The sequence below is a fragment of the Balaenoptera physalus genome, assembly GCF_965194825.1.
Source record: "Balaenoptera physalus genome assembly, chromosome: 17".
Taxonomy (NCBI): Eukaryota; Metazoa; Chordata; class Mammalia; order Artiodactyla; family Balaenopteridae; genus Balaenoptera; species Balaenoptera physalus.
The window spans coordinates 29913496-29935026 of NC_138895.1; the positions used below are offsets into that span (position 1 = coordinate 29913496).

Below are 21531 nucleotides of genomic sequence, written 5' to 3' on the forward strand. Positions count from 1 at the left end.
CACACACCCTGCTTTGGAGTAACTGTTCTAATGTTTGGTTGAAAGACAAAATATGCCAATCCTTTAAGAGATTTCCATCCATTGAAGTCCTAAGACTTGTAGGATCTTCAGCACCAGAATGCATCATTTATTGTTTGGTGTTATTTTCATTTTAAGTATATTTGTCTTATTGCCTCAGCTAAATTATAAGCAAATTGAAGGCATGGAATACTTCTTACTCTTCTCTTTTTTTCCCTCATATTACCTAGCACAATACTTTGTCTAGAAGATATATAATACATATGTTTTCTTGTGCTAAATTGTTTTTAACTTCTCACATGCTATTGTATTTTTGTCCTGGATTGCAATTTCTATAAGGGAACCTGTTCCTTGGATTCCCCACATCTGCCACATAACTTACATGAACTTTTTAAAAAATATTTATTTATTTATTTATTTAGCTGCATTGGGTCTTAGTTGTGGCTCATGAGATCTTCTTTGCAGCATGTGGGATCTTTCATTGCAGCACGCGGGCTTCTCTCTAGTTGTGATGACTGGGCTCCAGAGCACGTGGGCTCAGTAGTTGCGATGTGATGGCTCTCTAGTTGTGGCGCACGGGCTCCAGAGTGCGCGGGCTTAGTTGCCCCATGGCATGTGAGACCTTAGTTTCCCGACCAGGGATCAAACCTGCGTCCCTTGCATTGGAAGGCAGATTCTTAACCACCGGACCACCAGGGAAGTCCCAACTTACATGAACTTTTAATAAATATTTGTTGACTAAAATCAGATAACCAAACAGATTTGGCCAATAACCTCATTTTACACAGAAACTAAGCCAATAAGCTATAGATCAGTGCTGTAATGGAATGCTGAACAGTACAAATTAATTGTAGACAGTATAAATTACCTATACCATTCCCATGAACGTTTCACTCAATTAACAGATGTGTCATCAAAAGAAAAATATGTACATCTTCCCACAAAAAGTACATGTGCTTTTGAGCAACAATATCAAGATAATAATTAAATGATAAAAGGCAAATTCTATGAAGAAATATTCATTTATTCCTTCATTTATACAATCAAGTAATGTTTATAGTGTGCTTTCCACGTGTTACATATTAATTATAAATGTAGTATAATAAAACAGAAAGCAGAGAACACAAAGTAAAATGTGATAAAATACACATGTTATATAATCATCATGTAATAATCCATATTGAATAGAGGCTTAAAGAAGCTGTTACACACTCACATAAAGCTATTCACTTTTGTTTGTAAACTCAATGTGCTTGTAAATTCTTTGTTCAATATTGGCCTGTTTACCTCACTGGACTACATGCTCCACTGGGGCCCAGAGCAGGTCTGAACTATTACTACTCTTCCTCTAGTGTGTATCACAATGCTGGCATATAATCAAGTATTCAATAGGAATATATTGAATGATAAGATAGATGGATGTATGGGGAGAAAACAACAGCAAGAGTTGCATATATTTTAAAATCCAAAAATAAGGATTATGTTGTACACCCTAATCTTATACAGTGCTGTAAGTATGTAAATTATATCTCAAAAACTGAAAGAATAAATGTGGGGAGAATTATAAAACTGAAGATTAAACTATCTTTATTGAAGACAATTTGAGAAAGATAAATTATTCAAGAAAATAAGTCTTTATGAGTAAATTTAAAAGAATAATTTAAAGATAAATTTCTACTAGATTTTGGCAGAGACTGACACATTTGAGAATTCAGTCACTTGCTCAACATATAGGTATTGAATCCATATGAAGAGCCAGACACTGTGCTGGGTGCTGAGATGCAGGAGAGAATAAGATAAACTTGGTCTCTGTCCACATGGCATTTACAGAAATCCAGAAGATACTAAAAGGCTCAAAATTATTTTCCTAACATGTAATATAAAACAAAAACTTTATTACCAAAAAATAATTGCACATTTGACAATATGAGCAAATACCTAACAGGTCTTTAATTATATTTTGGCAAGTATAACTCCTGATCCCACATGATGTTTTGTGGCTTCCAGGATAATCCATGTTGTTCCACCCTCCAGGTCATTGTTCATACCCTTGCTGTTTGCTGGAATTCATTTCCACCAAGGCCCATCTGTTACTTGTCTAAATCTATTCACCCTTTAAATTTCTCAAACACAAACACAGCCCCCCATCCAACATCTGACACCCCCTAGACCACCACATGTTTTGCGTGAATGCCCCATCACTGTGCTTACCATATTGAAATTGTGATTTATTTGTCTGTCTCTTTTCTGAACTCTAAGTTCCTCTAGGACAGAGGCTAACTTTCACTGATTTTGTATTCTTAATGCCTCGTACATAACAGGTGATCAATAAATGTTTGTTAACTTGAACTGAAGCCTCTGTGTCTTCTATTTATAAACCTATATCTGCCTAATATAAGAGCAAAGACTTCACCTGACAGCCTGTTTTTCAGATTTCTTTAAAAGTCATCTACAATCTATGAGACATCAGGAAAGGTCATAACTGAAAGCATTCACAAACCTGATTACATTCTCTTTCTTCTCACCCACAACTTAAATCCACATGAGAATTTGAGGCAGAGAATGTCATTATCTCTACTATCCTGATCACATAAAATCCTTAACTTCTTAACACTTCAAATACCAAAAGACTGCATAACGAGCAAAGTCAGACTTCTTTTTTGGCAAGTCTAGTGTCTAAAATGCTGCCATAGTACTGGAGGGGAACATTCTCTGGTACCATAACTCTTCCTGGGGTAGTAAATGGGCTTTTTCAGAGACAGAAGAACACAAAGAGAGATATGAACATACGAAAATATCTACCATCTTTGGCATCTCAAATACACAGGGAGTTCCCCTCATTGATTGATTGCTATTTTGGCATCTCGGTATTATCTATTGCCACAATAGTGTCTCATAACAAGCCATCCCAGACTCAGTTAAATGCTTAAAATAACAAGCATTTATTTTGTTCACCACAAGTTGATGATTTTGAATGAGTTTAACTGAGAGGTTCTTCTGATCTCAGCTGGATTTCCTCACATATCTGGGGGCCGGCTGGCAGTGGGCTGATCTAGGATGGCCCTAGCTGGGACGTCTGGAACAACTCGGCTCTCTTCCACATGCCTCTCACATTCTTCCTGCAGGCTAGCCCTGGCATGTTTTCAAAGCATGGCAGGGAGGAATAGTGAGCAAGCCCAATCACGCAAGAGGGTAATAAAAAATCATTTGCACTTTTCAAGTCTCTGCTTGTGTCAGGTAGGCTAACATCCTATTGCCCAAACCTAGTCACATGCTCAAGCCTAGAGTCAGAGTGGGAGGAAACTTTAAAGTTACAGGACAAACATTGTGGATTCATAGAGGCCATTAGGTGGAGTCATTAATAAAACCAATCTAAGGACACCTGGATTCCTGAACCTACATGACACTAAACTTTAAAAACCTGTTCAGGAGAATGCTTAACATTTCCACATAATGAATTCTGGATACTTCAGAAAGTAGAGTTCTCTAAGAAATATACTACAGTGTTTAAAATTTTTGAATTTTTATTTGGAATTTGGCACTCAGTTTCACAAAGCTACAGATTTAAAAAAAAAAAAATATATATATATATATATATATATATATATTCTCCATCTGAGGTACACTCCTCAAATATAAGGATAAAGGAAAGCTATGCAATAATAGCAATGGTAAACTGAAAGTTTACCAAATCCAGCAAAGTAAAACTGATTAAGACAAGTAATACAGAAGTTCCAATAGAGAAAGAAATAGGATGTAACAGAAAAAAATTTAACCTACACAGTGTGCACGTACAAGCATGCACATGCATGCATACACACAAACACACAAAAAAGTATAGGCAAATCTTTGGAATGAATACTAAAACAAACAAAAAAACCCAAATGAAAACAAACAAACAAAATCCTGGAAAATTGAATCTAGCAATATTTTAAGAAAATAATTGCTTTAGTTGGGTTTTTTCAGACAGTAAAAAGCCACATGTAGGTAATGTCAGTTGATACAAGGGGATATATGTAAAAACAGTCTGCCAACAGTCACGTGGTCAGGTTTCCTGAGACACTGGAATGCCACTCAGGATGCATAGGTGCTCAGCGTCTCTGCAACTTTAGTAATGCAGCTGCGGGTCCCGGTCATCCTATGATCCCTCAGCCCCAAGTACCTGTTGCTTTTTACTCCAGTTCTCTTCCATATTCATGGCTAAACATCTTTGCTTCTACAATGACCGTTTCATTCCTTCTAGAAACTAGAAGTTTTATTTCACAGCCACTTCCATCTAACTGTTTTTACTTTTACTTCATGGTTTTTGATTACTGCTTCTTTCTGTGAAGCTTCTTTGTTTCCATGCTATTCTGTTATCTGTATCTCTCTCTGAGTGTCTGCTACTATACTTATCTGCCAGGAGACTGTTGGCAGATCACATTCCAAGGCATGTCTTCAGCTGTAGTCTAATTTAAAAATGAGTGTCTTTGGGTTAAGAACCCATCACTGCTCTGCTCAGCTGTTGTCAAGTGTTGGTATTATTGGGCAAAAAAAGAATCTCTCAGTTGGGAGTATAAGTATTACAAGCACTCTGAGACCTCTCAGAAGGGGGTAACCTAGTTGTCAAGTGCTTTCCGTAGACCATTTAATATAAAAACCACTACAAACAAGAAAAGGCTAATACAAGAATGCAAGGACAATTCACTATGAGAAAACCTATTTATATAATTCCAAGGTGTGTTTTTTCAACACCAAGCAATTCTTCCATTTTCAGCAGACACTGACAGATGTCCTACAATTTAACTCAATTCTGACACTGTCTACCTGGAGATAGCATCAGATCCCATAGGTCAAGGGCTCAGTCTTACAAGACTGTTCCATCCCCCACTTCAGACGTCAATCCCAAGTTCAGGTTGTAACCTGTGCTGTGACTATAGATTGGAGGTTCCCATGACCCCCTTCATAGGTTCAAGTAATTTGCTAGAGTGGCTCACAGAATTCAGAGAAACACTTTACTTATTAGATTACTGGTTTATCATAAAAGGATGTAACTCAGGAACAGCAAGATGGGATACATAGGGCAAGGCTTGGGTAAAGGTACAGAGTTTCCATGCTCTCCCAAGCATGCCACTCTCCCCCCCATCTCCACATGCTCACCAATCTGGAAGTTCTCTGATCCCATCCTTTTTGTTTTTTTTTACTGAAGCTTCATTACCTAGTCATGATTGATTAAATCATTGGCCATTGGCAATTGATTCAACCTCCAGCCCCTCTCCTCTCCTTGGAGGTCAAGGGGGTTCCAATTCTCTAATCACATGGTTGGTTCTCCTGGGAACCAGGCCCCATCCTTGGGTGCTGTCCAAAAGTCACCTCATTAACATAAACTTAAGTGTAGTTGAAAGGCGTTTCTTGTGAATATCAAGAAACCTTTTTGCCTTATTGCTTTTTTTCCCCCTTTTTTGTCGTGCCACGTGGCATGCAGGATGCAGGATCTTAGTTCCCTGACCAGAGGTTGAACCCGTGCCACCAGCAGTTGAAGTGTGGAGTCCTAACCACTGGACCGCCAGGGAATTCCCCCTTTCTCATCTTATTACTTAGGAAATTCCAAGGGTTTTAGGAGTTCTGTGCCAGAAACAAATGAAGACCAAATATATATTTCTTATTATAAATCACAATATCATAATAATACATCCTATCAATGGTCAAAAGGGAAAAATTATAGATCATCTTGAAAGATATATTGAAAAAGGCAATTAATGTACTAGTATAGATTTAATATTATTTTATATAGTTTTCTAGTAAAGTTCTTAATCTGGTGGATCTCTATAAAAAAAAACTATAACATTTTGCTGGGGAAATACAGATAGATGTAAACAAATCCCAAGAATACTATATTCTTTAATGACAAAACAGAAGTGATAGTGAAATTAAAGTGGAGTTACAGGTACCCAGGAAGATCTGAGTGGAGCTGTGATCCAGACCCGTCTCCTTCCTGAAGAGTCCTTGAGTAATATACATACAGGAAGAAAGGACAGAGCAGAGCAAAGAAACAAAGTAACACTTTATTATTAGGGACCTTCCCCTTGCCACTAGTCCCCGAGTGTGTTCTTTTCCTAACAACCTGGCCCACCACTATGCTGTGTTGATGAAAAGAGAGGATTGGTGAAAAGAAGATAGAGAGAATAGAACAGTAATGATAGCTAGGCCTGCTCAAAGGAAGCCACATTTGTACACTGAACTTTGAACACTCTGTCACTATATCTACATTCAGCATCCTGGACCTCCACCACACACATTAGTTGTTTTTTTCAGGAAGTAGTAGGAAAGAGGTGATAAGATGACAAAGCAAAGAGAATCAACTCAATAGGATTATGGTTAGAATTGCAATGAACCTATAGATTGATTTGGGAAGAACAGTGCAATTGCAATCACAATCCTGATGAGTTTTTTTTTTTAATTAGACAAAACGACTAATAAAACTGATAACAACAGTCATGTGAGAATAACCAAGAAAATTTTGGAAAAGGAGAGTAGTAATGAGGGATACTTCCCTAAAGGCAGCCTGTACACACACCCTTACACAACCCTATGGGTTGTGTTCAGCCCCCTGTTATGACTGGTCAGTTCATTTGTTCTGATTGGTTCATATTTGTGCTTTAGCAGTTGTTAAACATTTGGTATATGAACCCTCCTTATGGGCATTAAGCCATATACTATAGTGATAGTAATTAAAAATGTAATACTAATGGATGCAAAAAACAGAAAGGTGGATGAAATGAATAGAATAGATGGCCCAGAAATAAATTCTTGTTTAATGGGATGAAAAAATTTTTTTTAACATTTGGTGCCAGATTTCTCTTGGGAAAGAAATCATTTCATTGAGAAAGATATCTTAATACATTGCATAAAGGTAAAAGGTGAGACCCTGGGGGCTTAGGTTGGAAGAAGATAATGTAACAAAGAGATAGACAAACCACTGTGCCCAAAAAATTTTTTTAAAATTGTATGACGAGACAGTGAAGAGAGGAAGAATCACCATGCTTGTAGAGAGAGGTGGCCAGTGAGAAATTCCTGACTGTGTGTTGGCTGAAGGCTTTTTGAAAGCAGGGAATTTCTAAAGACTTTAAGTTGTTTGCATTGCTGCATGCAAATCTGCTTTGTCTTCCTCTAACTGTGAGTGAAGAAGGCTACATACAAAGAACAACTTATGTGTGTGAGTTTTTTTTGAGGGGGTAGGGTGTTGAGAAAGAGTCCAAGAAAAAGAGTCTTGAGATTCACGTCTAGTGTGGGGCAGAGAAGACAGCAGCCATGTGGGATGAGATATGTGTGAAAGCAAAAGTTAATTTGAAGCTGATTCACACAGCCGAAGAGGCCGTTGAATAGATTCTCTCAAAAATTCAGAGAAGTTGTAGGAAGGAGGAAAGGAGATTGGACTTCTCATAGGATGTTTGCTGAGTGGTTAGAACCGGTTTTCTTTAAATATCAAAGGGTGGACCAGCCTCAGCTGACAACAGATTTAACTAGTACATGTAGTAATTTAGCCCATGATTTTTAAAAAAAAAAGAAAAGTAGCCTTATGAATCAATGCGAAAGGAAGCATATATGAAAGAAAGAAGCCACCTTTCCTTATTGGTTCAGCTAGAGAAGGATGGAGTCTTATCTGAGTTTAATCAAAGTAATTTGTATGGTCAAAGGATCATCCATTAAAAGTTATACAGCTTAGCACCTATAGTGTGTCAGGCTCTGTCTTAGGCACTGGTGATACAGCAGTGAACACAGTAGACCGAACACCTGCTTTCAAAAACTTTCTATTCTGGAGGATAGAGACAGACATTTTGAAAGTGAGTGGTATAGCTCTTAATGATGGGCTATTTTTGGTATGCAGAAAAGTATACTTTGAAAGCAGAGGATACGAATGAAGAGAACTTCCATGGTCAGCAAAATGACATGAAAAACTACCTTAAGGTAACAGTGGAGATGGCCTTGAAAATTAGAGAGTAATTAATTCATGATTTAGAGTAAGGGTCAGCAAACTTATTCTGTAGAGGGACAGATAGTAAATATTTTTGGCTGCCATTCAGTCTATGTTGCATCTACTCAACTCTACCACTGTAGCTCAAAAGAAGCCACAGACACTGCAAAAATGAATGTGCTTGGCTCTCTTGGGATAAAACTTACAAAAACTGGTGGCAGTCTGCAAGCCATTGTTTACCAATTCCTTCTCTAGAGTCAAGCTTGCTGTACTCAAACTTGGCTTCACCTGTTACTTAATGTATGACCTTGTACAAATTACCCCAATTCTCTAAGCTTCGTATTTCATAAGAGGAAAATAAAAGTATTTGTCACAGTTCCTGGTTCATAATAAAGTCTCAAAATAATCTTAGCCATTATTACTATGTTTTATTGTGATAATAAAATAGCTACTGATAATAAACTTTGTCCTTGATAAGTATGTGTGTGTGTATATACATGTGTTTGTATACATGCATACATGGAAACATATGTTTGTGTGAGACTGATCTAACATCCACTTTCCAGATTATGAAAAGATTAAAGAGTGTGGAAATAATATTGATGAAATGACCACCAAAAGTGAAGGTATTGGAGTTTTCATGGCAGAGTAGTTTTGAGTACCAAGATCACCCCACCTTCTGAGATCATTCTACTGGATATGGAGGACCAAAAACTAACATAGATAGAACTTCTGGGGCCCCAGAGCATTATTTTAGACAGAATAACTTATGCTTGGGAATTCTACTGCTGCTGGGGCAGTAGTAGAGGAAGACTGAATGGATACTAAGGTGAAATTAACCCCCTGAGTTGATATGACAGAAAACATAGTTTGGGAAGATCACTGAACTTTGTAGAGCAAAGAACTGGAGAGGAGAAAGCAACATGAAGAATGAGACCCAGAATCCTGCATAGGAGTCACCATGAGACTGCTGCTGAATACTCAGTGACATATCATAGGGCGAATCCTTTCAAGACTACATAAAAAATGGACCAAGAAGCTGTAAAGTGGATGATTCTCAAAGCTCACAAAGAACTTGGAGATGTTTGAGTTCTGGCCAGCTAGATTCTAGGAATATTCCATATTGAATACCCAAAGTACAGTGTACTCTAAATCAACCCACCAAAAAAAGCTTAAAAACAAGACTTAAAAGAATCTAGCCAAGGCAGGTGTTGAAATTTTCCATGCAGTTCCCAATCATGTCAACAGTGTTTTTAAGGGTTTTTGTCACAAAGCCCTTGAAAACAGAAGGCCCTCGACTACAAATTCTGAACAAATCAGAGTCCTTGTGACTGGAGCAGCTGCTCAAATTGCATATTCACTGCTGTACACTATTGGAAATGGATCTGTCTTTGGTAAAGACCAGCCTATAATTCTTGTGCTGTTGTATATTACTCCCATGAAGGGTGTCCTGGATGGTGTCCTAATGGAACTGCAAGACTGCCCATCCCTCCTGAAAGATGTCATCACAACAGATAAAGAAGAGATTGCCCTCAAGGACATGGTTGTAGCCATTCTTTTGGGCTCCATGCCAAAAAGGGATGGCACAGAGAGGAAAGATTTACTTAAAGCAAATGTGAAAATCTTCAAATGCCAGGGTGCAGCCTTGAAGAAATATGCCAGGAAGTCAGTTAAGGTTATTGTGGTGGGAAACCCAGCCAATACCAATGGCCTGATTGCTTCAAGTCCGTTCCCAAGGAGAACTTTTGTTGCTTGACTCTTTTGGATCACAACCGAGCTGAACTGCTCTGTTAAACTTGGTGCTAAATTTGATGTGACTTCTGATGATGTAAAGAATGTCATCATCTGGGGAAACCATTCCTCAGCTCAGTATCCAGATGTCAACCATGCCAAGGTGAAACTGCAAGGAAAGGAAGATGGTACTTATGCAGCTCTGGAAGATGACAGCTGGCTCAAGGGAGAATTCATCACGGCTGTGCAGCAGTGTGGTACTGCTGTCATCAAGGCTTGAAACCTATCCAGTACAATGGTGGCTGCAAAAGCCATCTGTGACCACATCAGAGACACCTGGTTTGGAATCCCAGAGGGATAATTTGTGTCCATGAGTGTTATCTCTTACGGCAACTTCTATATTCCCAGTGATCTGATCAATTCATTCCCTGTTATAATCAAGAACAAGATCTGGAAGGTTGTTGAAGTTCTCCTTATTAATGGTTTCTCAGGAGAGAAGATGGAGTTTCTGCAAGGGAACTGGCAAAAAGAAAAGAAACTGCATATGAATTTCTTTCCTCTGTTGAACTAGACAATCATTTTGATGTTACTAAGTACCCCAACACTGAAGAATCTAAATGTTGTCTTTGACTCTAGTACCAAATAATAATAATGCTATACTTAAATTACTTGTGAAAACAACACATTTTAAAGATTGTGTGTTTCTTGATACAAATCTGTGACAGTTTATCATCATGCTGTTAGTGCTGCATTCTAAATCAAATATGTATTCAAAAAAAATCTAGACAATTATCAAGTAATCTAGCTAACAGAACAAAATTTCAGTTTAGCATTCTTTAAAAAAAAATATAAAGAAACAAAACCCAGAAGTCAGCAAGCTCACACTTATGATGTCCAGCATGCAATTAAAATTTACTAGACATGCAGAGAAGCATGAACATGTTTCTCATCCCAGAAGAATAATGTGACAATAGAAACAAACTAGGAAATGATATAAATGATGGTATTAGCAGACAAGAATGACAAAAGAGCTATCATAAACATGTTCAAGTATTTAAAGGAAAATATGAATATAAAGAAGAGGAAAAGAGAAGATTTTTTTAAAACACCAAATGTACTTTTCTAGGGTTGAAAAATACAATATCTGAGATAGGAATTTTACTGGGTGGTCTTAATAGTAGATTAGATACTACAAAAGAAAAAAAATCAGTGAAATTCAAGACATAGCAATCGAAAGTATCCAAACTGAAATGCAGACAGGAAAAAAAGAAACCTCTAGAAATAAACAAGTTGAAATATCAACAACAACAAAAACAGAACCTCAGTGGCCTACGGGAAAAAATTAGTAGTAATTATTTAAATTATTTTATACATGTTTAATTACAATATATGTAATTGGAGTCCCAGGAGGAGCTAGAAAGAGGAGGCAGGAAAAAGCATTGGAAGAAACAACAGCCAAAACTTTTCTAAATAAAACAAAACATAAACCCACAATTCAAGAAGTTTATCAAATCTTATGCAAAGTAAATACATAGCAAATTACACAAAAACACATAATAATCAGGTCACTCAAAACCACTGATAAAGAAAAAAACATTCTAAAAGAAATAATAACAACAAAAGGTGCATTATTACAAAGAAATAAAAATTACTTCAGCCTTTTCATCAGAAACTATCCAACCCAGAAGACAATGTATGGCATTTTCAAAGAAATGACAGAAAAAAAGTGATCAAACTAGAATTCTTTTTCCAGCAAAACAATTCCTTTAAAAAATGAAAGGCGAAATAAAACTTTTTGGGCAAATGAAATCAGAGATATTTATTGCCAGTAGAACTTTACTACAAGAAATATTAAAGGAAGTCCTTTAGGATGAAGGAAATTGAAATCAATTTGTAATTCAAATCCACACAAAGCAGTGAATATCACTGGAAATGGTATGTAAAAAACTCCTTTCGTTTTTTAATTTTTCAAACGATAATTATTTAACACAAAAATGCTAAGAATATATTATAGAGGTTATAATATGTGCTGAACTTAAAATAATTATGACAACAATAGCACTAAGAAGAGGAAGGGAGAAATGGAAGTATACCATTGTAAATTTCTTACATTAAACACAAAGTGGTGTTATATTATCTGGAGTTAGACTGCATAAATTAAAGATGCATACTATAAACCCTAAGACAACCACTAAAAAACTACTAAGAGCTACAGCTAGTAACTTAATGGTGGAGATAAAATTGAACATTAAAAACTACTTGTCTAATTGAAAATAAGGAGGAAAAGAGGAAAAAGAAACAAGATGGTACAAATAGAAAACAAAATTTAAAAGGTAAATGGCATATACCCTGAGAAAACCATAATTCAAAAAGAGACATGTACCACAATGTTCATTGCAGCACTATTTACAATAGCCAGGACATGGAAGCAACCTAAATGTCCATCAACAGATGAATGGATAAAGAAGATGTGGCACATATATACAATAGACTATTACTCAGTCATAAAAAGAAATGAAATTGAGTTATTTATAATGAGGTGGATGTACCTAGAGTCTGTCATACAGAGTGAAGTAAGTCAGAAAGAGAAAAACAAAAGCCGTATACTAATATGCATATATGGAATCTAAAAAAAAAAAACAACAAATTGGTACTGATGAACCTAGTAGCAGGGCAGGAATAAAGATGTAGACATAGAGAATGGATTTGAGGACATGGGGTGGGGAGGAGGAAGCTGGGGCGAAGTGAGAGTAGCATTGACATATATATACTACTAAATGTAAAATAGATAGCTAGTGGGAAGCAGCAGCATAGCACAGGGAGATCAGCTTGGTGCTTTGTGACGACCTAGAGGGGTGGGATAGGGAGGGTGGGAGGGAGGCTCAAGAGAGAGGGGATACAGGGATATATGTATGCATATGGCTGATGCACTTTGCTGTACAACAGAAACTAACACAGCATTGTGAAGCAATTATACTCCAATAAAGATGTATTAAAAAAAAAAAAAAAGGCAGAGATTGTCCAGACTGGCTAAAATATCGAGGCTCAACTAATGCTGTCTACAAGAAAACTACTTTAAATATGAAGACATTGAATCATTAAAGGAAAAAGATGGAAAAAGGTACCACACAAACACTAATCATAAGAAATCTGGAGTGGATATATTAATATCAGAAAAATTAAATTTCAGAACAAGTAACCCTAACAGAGATTAAGAGGGAAGTTATGTAATGATAAAGACTATATAGCAATATTAATGTGTAAACACCTAATAATATATCTACAAAATACATGAATTGAGAGCTGACAGAACTGAAAGGACAAAAAAGTACATCTAGATTTATAGAGATTTCTTTATTCCTCTCAGTAATTGATAGAACAAGTAGACAAAACTCAGTAAAACTATAGAAAGCTTGAACAATGCTATCATCCAACTTGACCTAATAGCCATTTATAGAATAATCTTCACTCTCTCCAGCAAGAGAATACACACTATTCATGTGCAAATGAAAAATTCACCAAGAATACTGGGGGATAATACAAGTATAAATAATTTGAAAAGATAGAAATGTTAGAGTATATTCTCTGACCATAATGGAGTTAAATTAGAAAACAATAACAAAAAGATATCTGGGAAATTCCCAAATATTTGGAAAATGTACAACAGATTTCCTAATAACTCATGGGTCAAAGAAGAAATCACAAGGACTATCAGAAAATATTTAGAACTAAATGAAAATTGAGATAAAATATATCTAAATTTTGGAGGTACATCTAAAGCAGTGCTCAGAAGGAAATCTGTGCTCTAAATGTTTATGGTAGAAAAGCAATGAGATCCCAAGTGAATAATGTAAGCTTTCACCTTAATGAGCTAGAAAAAGAAGAGCAAATAAGTCCCAAGTAAGTACAAATGTGGCAATAATGAAAAAAGCTGAAATAAATAAAAGAGGAACAGACAATAGAATTAATGAAACTGAAGCTTCTTATTTGAAAAGATCAATCAAATGAAATACCTTTAACTAAGCTTATCAAGTGAAAAAGAGAGAAAACATAAAATACTAACATTAGGAATAAACAATGAGACATCAGATATTAAACAAATGTTAAAGAATAATAAATATTATAAATAACTTTAGGCAAATAAATCTGACAACTTAAATGAAATGGAAAAAAACCTTGACAGACACAAATTTCCAAAACTGGCACAAGAAGACATAGAAAATTAAATTGTCTTTTATCTACAAACAAAATTAAATTCATAATTTAATTTTTCTCAAAAAGGAGACTCCTGGCCTGGATAGCTTCATTGATGAAAGCGTTCATGTAAATCAACCATACTTCAACAAAAAATAAGTTAAAAATTGAAAAAACCTTTCAAACCTTTAGGAAATAGATAATAAAAATCTTATACAACTTCTTCAGAAAGTAGATAAGGAGCTTCCAAACTCATTTTATTGGGCCAGACTTACCCTGATAACAAACCTAGAAAAAGACATTACAAGAAAACTACAGACCAGTATTCCCAATGAACTTGGATTTCTTAATATTTTTAAAGTTTAGCTAGTAGAACCCAGCAACCTATAAAATGTATAATACACCAAGAACAAGTTTGGTTTATCTCAGGAATGTAAGGTTGGTTTAATATTTGAAAATCAATCAATTTAATCCATCATCTCAACAATCTAAAAAGGAAAAAAAAACAAAAACAAAAACATAAGATCATCTCAGTAGATGCCCCTTGAAAGCATTTGGTAAAATTTAACACTCATTCATAATAAAAACTCTCAGCAAATTAGGAAAGGAGGGGAACTTCCTCAACCTGGCAAAGGACATATGCAAAAAATCTAGAGAGAACATCATATTTAATGGTACAACACTGAATGGTTTCCCTTAAAATCAGGAACAAGGCAAGGATGCTCTTTCTTACTGCTTCTGTTCAGCATTATACTGTGTGTTCTAGTCAGTGGAATAAAATGGGAAAGGTAAATAAAAGCATACAGAATGGAAAGGAAAAAGTAAAACTCTCTTTATTTGCAGAGGTATGATAGTGAACATGAAAACTCTCAAGAAATCTATAAAACACTACTAGAACTAATAAATTCATTAGCAAGGTCTCTACACACTCGGCCAATATTAAAAAAATCAAGTGTATTTAAATATACTATCAATGAACCATTAAAAAATGAAATTAAGAATCCATTTACAATAGCAGTAAAAGCATAAAACACTTAAGGATAAGTATATGCAATACCAGTACTATCAAAAATACAAAACATTGCTAAGAGAATTTAGAGGAGACCTGAATAAACTGAGATCTATACCATATTCATGGATGAGAAGACTCAGTACTGTTAATGTGTCAGTTCTTCCTAAATTGATCTATGTATTAGCAATCCCAAATTCCTGGAGGTATTTTTTCAAAAGTAAAAATTAAATAGCTAATTCTAAAATTCATGTGGAAATGCAAAGAACCTGGTAGAGTCAAAATCATTTTGAAAAAGAACAGATTTGGAAGATTTACGCTTCCTGGTTTCAACACTTTCTAAAGTTATAGTAATCAATACAGTGTAATAAAGATAGGCTTATAGTTAAATGGAATGGATTAAAGAGTCCAAAAATAGACACTGAGTTTTCACCAGAGTTGCTAAAACTAGTTCAGGGGGGAAAGGACTGTCTTTTCAACAAATGGTGTTGAAACAATATTATATCCATTTAGAAAAAAATTAACATTGACTCTTTCCTCATACCTTATGCAAAAATTAATTTGAAATGTATTATAGTCCCAAATGAAAAAGTTAAAACTAAATTTCAAGAAGAAAACATATTAAAAAATCTTTTCTCTATAGGAGTAGGTAAACTTTCTTAAATATGTCATAAAAAGCATGAGTCACAAGACAAAGAGTTGATAAATTGAACTTTGGCAAAATAAAAACTCTGTTCTTCAAAGGACATTGTTGAGAAAATGAAATGCCAGTTTAACTGTTCCTGTGTAAAAAATTTCTCCAAAGCCTAGTGACTGAAAACTACAATAAACAATTATTATCTCTCACAGTTTTTATGGATTAGGAATATGTGAATTGCTTGGCTGGCCAGTTCTGGCTTGGAGTGTCACATGAGATTGCAGTCATCTGAAGGCTTGACAGAGGCTGGAGGATTCATTTCTAAGATGCTGCATATGGCTGGTAAGTTGCTGCTGGCTGTTTATCAACAGATCTTAGTTCCTCTCTGCACGGATATTCCCAAAGACATTCTCTAGAGCAAGCAATCCAAGAGAGCAGGATGCAAGCTACAATGACTCTCGTGACCTAGTCTTAGAAATCACATGCCATCACTTTCACAATTCCTCTTGGAAAATCTGACATGGGTCCGCTCTAAAGGGGAGGAGACTGTATAAAAGTATAGACACTGGGAGGCCAAGATCAGTGGGGTCCTTCTTGGAGGCTGACCACCACAGCAAGCCACAGTCTGAGAGAAAAGATTCACAACAAATGTATCTAACAAAGGATTGGTGTATAGAATACACACCGAAGAGACAAAAACAATTTGAAATGGACAAAAAATTTGAACAAACACTTCGCAAAAGAAAATATACAAATGAGCCATAATCACATGAGAAGATGCTCAACATCATTAGTTATCAGAGAAATAGAAATTAAAACACAGTGACTTACTGCTACACATCTACTAGAATGGCTAAAATCAGAAAGGACTGACATTACCAAGTGTTGGAAAGGAAATAGAAAACTGGAACTCGCATACATTGGTGGTGGGAATGTAAAATGGCACAACCACTTTGGAGAGCAGTTTGGCAATTTCCTATAATTAAATATATACTTACCATGTGACCCAACAATTCCATTCCTTGGCATTATTTACCCAAGAAAAATGAAAACATATGTCATCACAAAGACCTTTAACCCAATGTTCATAGAATCTTCAGTCATTATAGCAAAAAGCTGGAAACAAATTAAATGTTCAGCAATAAGACAAATATAAAAAACTTTGGCAAATCCATACAATAGAAATAATAGTCAGCAATAAGAAAAGAAGCAACTACTGCTACACAGAACAACAGGAATGAATCTTTAAAGTATGCTGAGCTGAAGAAGCTAGACACGAAAAAGTGCACACTGTCTGATACCATTTACACCAAACCTTTGAAAAAGTAAAGTTATTCTCTAGTGACAGAGAGCAGATTGGTGGTTGCCTAGGACCAGGGGTAAAACACGGTAAAGCAGCAACCAGATGAGCAAAGGATATGAAACAAGTATATGTGAAAGAAAGAAAGTTTAAGGTGCAGGGAAAACAGGTTAGTGAAGGTTTTCTCATCTTCAGCATTATTGCCATTTTGGATCTGATAATTCTTCGCGTGCGCGCGTGCATGTGTGTGTGTGTGTGTGTGTGTGTGTGTGTGTGTGTGTGTGTGTGCTGGCCTGTGCACTGAAGGATGTTTAGCACTCTCTGGCCTCTACCCACAAAATGCCAGTGGAAATCTCCCCCAGCTCCCTAGTTGAGATAATCAAAAATGTCTCACAACATTTACAAATGTCCCCTGGGATACAAGATAGTACCCAGTTGAGAGCCACTGGGTTAGTGTATTTATTATGTATTGCTGCGTAACAAATTATCCCTCAAATTTAGTGGCTTAAAACAATGAACATTTATTACCTCACAGTTACTATGGGTCAGGTATTTGAGAATGATTTAGTTGGGGTTTCTGGTTCAAGGTCTCTAATGAGGTTGCAGTCAAGATGTCTGTATCATCCAAAGCCTGACTGAGGCTGGTGGATCCACTTCCAGGAGGGCTTCATACACATGGAGACTGGCAGGAGGCCTCATATCCTTGCTGGTTGTTGGCAAGATATTCAGTTCCTTGCTATGTGGGTGTCTGATAAGGCTACTTGATATGTCTTCATGACACGGTAACTGCCTTCTTCAGAGCAAGTGATCTGAGAGAGAGTAGAGAGGAGCCACAATACCTTTTTAAGACCTGCTCTTGGAAAGTACATACTGTCACTTTTGCTCTATTGTATCCATTAGAAATAAGTCACTAACACACTAATGCCTTTCCTTATGTAATCATGTGTGGGAGAAGAGAATGAACTCAGAGTAATGGCATTACAATCCTGTTTCTACTTGAGAGTAAAATTCTAATGAAAGAAAAAAAAAGAAATAAGTCGCTAAGTACAACCCACATTCATCTGAAAGGGAATTAGACTCCACTTTTTGAAGGGGGGAGTATTGATGAATTTGTGGGCGTATTTTAAAACCATCATAGTTGGAGAAAGATCCTTTAACAAATGAGCTGGGGGAGACCATGAGCTCTTTAGAGAAAGAAAAGGTAGATCATCACACCAAAATAAATCTGAAAGGATTAAGTTATTTAATGGATAAAGCAAAATTATCAAACATGTAGAAAAAAGTAAAGGCAGATAAATGACATGATCTCAGGATGGCAATGATGTTGTGAAACAAAAAGTAATAGAAGAAAACAAAAATGGAAAAGACTAATAATTTTATTTTGGATCAATCTCTACATTGTATAAAGCGACTTTTTGTGAATATCCTAGCAAGAAAATGGACAATGGACAAACAATGAGATACCATATTTGCCCTGTGATGAGAATATACCAAGATGAGAATATACCTTGATGATTTTGGCACAGTGAAGAAGGACAATCACATACTCTCATATAGCGCTGTGGGACAATTGAGAATGACAATTATAATATCAGTAATTTATTGATCATGTGCCACATAGTTCTAGGTATTTTATTTGTAGCAACTCATTTTCTTTTAACTGCAACATCATATGGTAGCATTATACCTATTTTCTGCGTGAGGCACAGATTAAGGACTTTGGCCAAACCTCATAGCTCATAGGTGGCAGAAGTGTTGACTTACTTACCCAACTGCCACGATAGGCACAGTGCCTCAGGCTCACCATACTTTTAGAGGCCCATATAATGTTTTAATTTCTTTTAAAATCAGAAAGAAAAAATGAATGCTTAGGTCGAAGAAAATGTTTTAATGTACAATATCAGTATGTTGTCTTTATAACAATGCAGTTATAAATATAATTTTAAATATTATTTTATGGAAGAAGAGGCCCACAAAGTAAAAGTATCTAGGATCCATGAAAATAGGAATCTGGCCCTGTGTGGCAGAGCTGGGTTTTTATCCCAGGCAGTGTGAACCTAGGCCTAAGTTCTTCCTGGAAGGTAACTTGCCAATATGTTTCAAGAGGGCTAAAATTGTTCATACCTTCGATTACTTTTAAGGATGTAAATTAAGGCAGTAAGTAAGGACATGGGCAATGATGTACGAAAAGATATTTGTAATAGTGTTCATTTGAACACCAAAGAAATATTTAATAATGAAAGGCTGGTCCAATGTTTGCTGTCAATGTAAGGGCCTAGGTGAGTACAAGGAACTTCTGAATGGAGCTCACCTGAGGCAGAAACTGAGGACTTGGGAGAGCTGGAAGTAGAGCGGGAAGTGGGAGGAGGCATGTGTGCACTCTGCAGATGGAGCACAGACCTCTGCTGGGTATGCATAGGTTATGTCTGAGAGTGCACTTGGGAGCATGTTCTTGAATTTATTTTTAAAGGAGCTGGACAAGCAAAAAGTTGAGGGAAAGGTTAGAGGAAACAGTACCCTTCAAAGTAGAGATGAGTGAGCACAATCAGGAACTCTGAAGAGTTTGTCATAACAGGAGAGACAGAGCATGTGAGCATGAAAGAAGCCTTGAAGACCATGTTAACCTTTGTCTTGAAAGCTCTGATGAGCCAATGAAAGATTTTAAGCAGTGAAGTAATGGGCTCAGATGTATGTTTTAGAATAATCATTGTGGATACAGTATGCATCAGATCCAGGTAGGAAGTCAGAGGGTAGAAACTGATGGAGTGGAGAGGAAGAGAATGTGCATTCGCATTTATTCAGTCAAGAGACATTTATTGAATCCTACAAATATTCACTGAGTGCCAATGTTCTTGGTACACAATTCTTTCAAAGGCTTAGTTATGACGGAAGAAGAGAGAGAACTAGAAAGAGGTTTACAAGTCAAGGGAAAGATTCATACAGAAAAGTCTTAAACATGTTATGCGGAAGAGTTGTACCCAACAGAAAGGATGAGGTTAAAGATACACCAGGGAGGGCCTTACAGGAGGGAGCAGTCAGTGGAGAGTTTCGGTTGGAGGGGAGCAGGGACAGCCAGCCTGAGATAGAGGAAAACTAGTAAGCTTGGGTGTGGGTGTAGGTAATTTGTAGGGTTTGGGTGAAGCAGCTGGGCAAAAATTGTAGAAATCCATGCTGGATGACCTTTATTATCACTCTGAAGTAGAGGAACAGGTCATATGATGAGTAACGTGGTCATTACTCATTTCTATTTGCAGGGTGGCCTTGGTTCTAAAAGCAAGGCACAGAACCAAGAGCTCTTCTCCAGGCTAATTGACTCATTTGTGTAAATGGGGCTAATAGACCCTTCTTTATGGAACTGCTGTATTCATTAATTGCACAGACACATGCACTTGCTCAGTATTAGTTTTATCATCGTACTCTTGTGGGGTTGGGGTAGTGAACGTTTTGGTTACCAGTACAAGTGGACTGGAACTCTTCTGGTATGACCATCTGCTAAATGCAATTATTTACTCTTGCAATGGGTTGTAAGTCAAACACTCAGCTAGGTCAAGGAGTATTTATTAACAGCCTCATTTTGCCGTAAAGCGTTCAAGAAAAGAACGCCAGTGCCCCAAGGACCTTACTGGAAGTCATGCGCGGGACCGGCCGCGAACCGGAAAGTCAAGTCAGCAGCACCCACCACGACTTACTGAAGCCTCTTCCCAAATCTCGGCGACGGCCCCTCCCCTTCCACAGGTTCAGGCCCCGCCCCCTCCCTCCCATTGGCTGGCTCTCCCCCTCCCTCGACCGCTCCGAAGACCCGGAGAAGCGGAATCTTTCAAAGGCATCCTCGGGTCTCCCTCGCTGCGCATGCTCGCGGGAAGCCGGATTCCGGGTCCGGAGTTGTAGGCTCTGGGAGGCCGCGGCGCAGAACGCGGGGTCGAGCCGGCAGGGAGGCGCGCGCTCCGGGCGCGGCGCGCTCCCGAGGAGGGAGGCGTGGGGTCGGCCGGAGGTGGCGCGTGGCCGGGGTGGGGGTGGGGGGAGGGTCGGGTGTCGGCGAGCGCGGCAAGCGGGTTCCGAGTGGCTGCAGGCGGCCTGGGCTGCCGGGGCCGACGCCTGGGTGGCTGTCGCCGCCGCGCCTGCTGCGAGATGGCGATCTTGGGCACGGAAGGGTGAGGGCGCCCGCCGGTGGAGGAGGCGCCGCTGCCGTGGCCGCCGGGCCGCCGGGAGCCGACGGCTTCGCGCCGGGTAAGGACGCCGCGGCGCTGGGCTAGGGGCGGGGGTCGCGGGCGGGGCGGGGGCTCGGGGGGCGCGGGCCGGGAGCCTCCGCGGCGGTGCCCTGAGCCCGGCACGGTCCGCCGCGGGGCGGGACCCTCCGAGGGCAGTCGGGGGCCGTCCGCGCCGCCCTGGCTGCCGACTCCAGCCCGGGGGCTGGGAGTTTTCTGGGGTGGGGTCACGGGTCCTGCCCCGAGTTGGCCCTGGCACAGGCCTGAGCTAATGATACTGGAGCGGAGAAAAGTGTTTCCGTGACTCGGCAGCCGCAGTTCTCAAGCTTCCTTCCCTTCTTTCTACCTTCCCTTCCTTTCTCTAACACCTCTCCAAAAAAACCCTAATATATGGACTTACTCCCAGTGCCCTGACTTTCCCCGCAGTTCCACCGTCCCAAACCAAGGACTCCCCGCCTTAGAACGTCTTTTTCTGACATGTTT

The 21531-nt window shown here is 38.2% G+C and overlaps 1 protein-coding gene and 1 pseudogene across 3 annotated transcripts in view; both read left to right on the forward strand.

Moving 5' to 3' along the window:
* The first annotated feature begins 9410 nt into the window (after window positions 1–9410).
* Window positions 9411–10333, forward strand: LOC309647064 (malate dehydrogenase, cytoplasmic pseudogene; annotated as a pseudogene). The gene has a single exon. The product of its transcript is annotated as a malate dehydrogenase, cytoplasmic pseudogene (transcript).
* A 10604-nt stretch (window positions 10334–20937) lies between these two features.
* WWP1 (WW domain containing E3 ubiquitin protein ligase 1) overlaps window positions 20938–21531 on the forward strand; it is a 106658-nt gene continuing 106064 nt past the window's right edge. The window contains exon 1 of one of the 2 annotated variants that reach the window (XM_082433972.1): window positions 20938–21070. The gene's annotated coding sequence lies outside the window, so the exon portion shown is untranslated. The remainder of the gene's footprint in view (window positions 21071–21531) is intronic. The other variant, XM_082433970.1, reaches the window with a different exon arrangement.